At 39.0% G+C, this 1,787-nt stretch overlaps 1 long non-coding RNA gene across 1 annotated transcript in view; it reads left to right on the top strand.

Moving 5' to 3' along the window:
• LOC111384836 overlaps positions 1–1,776 on the top strand; it is a 5,541-nt gene extending 3,765 nt beyond the window's left edge. The window contains exon 2 of the long non-coding RNA XR_002700969.1: positions 224–1,776. This is a non-coding gene — a long non-coding RNA (uncharacterized LOC111384836). The remainder of the gene's footprint in view (positions 1–223) is intronic.
• The last annotated feature ends 11 nt before the right edge of the window (positions 1,777–1,787 follow it).

The following is a 1,787-nucleotide window of genomic DNA, read 5'->3' as shown; positions in this document are numbered from 1 at the left end:
TCTCTCTCTCTGCAGGAAATTTAATTGTTTGATAATAAATGTAGCTGGGGTTGGGTGCTATTTGATTATTATATAGCCCAATTTTTGGGTTTTTAATATTATTATGATTAGGGTTTTGTTAACGTATATTTTAAGATTTCTCATTGTTCTTCCACCGATTTTTGCATTTAAATACCTTTGCTAACAAACAAACTCCCTGGGAATACTCAATTCGATAAATTAGAGACGAAGGATCCAAGGGAATAGATAGTTCGCCGGCCGGAGCTAGGAGAATGAGCGCGTCGAGGTTCATAAAGTGCGTCACCGTTGGCGATGGGGCTGTGGGTAAAACTTGCCTTCTCATTTCCTACACGAGCAATACATTTCCCACTGTAAGTATTCGTTTACTTTTCGTTCCTTTTAAATTACCATTGCCTTTCTCTATGTATCTTGGTTCTGTGGGTCTTGTTTACTGTTGCTTGAATTCGTGATCGATCTACGATAAGTCTTCTATTTTCTGGCTTCAGGCTGCTTGATTAATCTATTTTAGTTTAAGAGCCAAATCCCCACTTCTCTTGCTAGAAAATGGGAAAAGACTATTTCTTGGACTGAAACAAACAACGGTAATTATCATGCGGGAGGGTTTCGTGTCTTTTCTTTTTCTTCGACTGGGGAGAAATGATTGATTGGTGAAAAAAAAAAGGGACCTTTGCAGCAGTCTGATTCTTGAACCACTTTCCTATGCTGTTAGATGAAAAGAGGTATGATCATAGGGACCAGTGTTGCTTCCCTTACTCAACATAGGGCCTTCAAAAGAACTGTACCTACTGTCCCAAATCAGGATAACACCACCCCCCACCCCAGTTAACTCTTGAATGGCTATCAGATCATGGTCAGGTAATTCTAGGAAGGCACTTTGTAAAGCTTGACGAGGAGCTAGAAAGAGCCCACTGAAGCAATTTATTCAGAGTAGTTTGGCGTTTGATGAATGAATGAATCCAATGTTAGTATACACTGTTGCTGGATAAAGTAAACACTGTTCCCTTTTTATACACTTCTTGCTGGAGGGTTTGTTAAGGAAGACAAAAAGGGCCGATGAAGGGGGGAGAATGAAAATGTTTTCTGTTCTCCCCTGTGCTCAAAGGGTGCTTGTGGAGGTGTGTACCATAATAAATGAGTACTTACGGATTTCGAAGAATTTTTCTATTTGGGTTATGTTTGGAGTGTCCAAATTTTTGCACTTGTGCACCCTAATGCTCGATTGAGAAGTGTTTGTGGGTTATTTAACGACTTGTCAGGGTAAGAAAATATATATTTGCACATCACATCTTTGGTCCTTCTGATTTTTTATGGCTTTCTTGGTTTTAATTGAATATGTTAACAATATCTTGAACCTTTTTGGATTTCTGGAAAAAATTGTCCTAAAAGGAGTTTAGCTTCTTCCGTCCCTCCCACCCCTAAAATCATTCATGACATTTATGAAGACAAGATGTCTTCTTGTGTGTCTCTTTGTTTCTTAGAAGGTGAAACGATGAAGTAATATACAGCAAGGGAAGGGTGAATCATGGGATTCATTCTGTTATGAGAGAGCTCTCTTCCTTGGGATCTTTTTGCAAATCTTAATCAAGTTTTGTAAATGCCACCGAAAGTATATTTGGAAACTGTGACCATGCCACTTGAAATACATTGTGCCTGATGCCTGTATTGTAACATGTTTTTTAATTATAATATTTCTTTGCTTATGGCACTTTCGTTTTGGGCTGGAAAACTATTTCATTATCTCTTGAACACCCCCCCCCCCCCCCCCC

Source organism: Olea europaea, unplaced genomic scaffold, assembly GCF_002742605.1.
Source record: "Olea europaea var. sylvestris unplaced genomic scaffold, O_europaea_v1 scaffold3020, whole genome shotgun sequence".
NCBI lineage: Eukaryota > Viridiplantae > Streptophyta > Magnoliopsida > Lamiales > Oleaceae > Olea > Olea europaea.
This window is presented reverse-complemented; position numbering and strand designations above follow the sequence as displayed.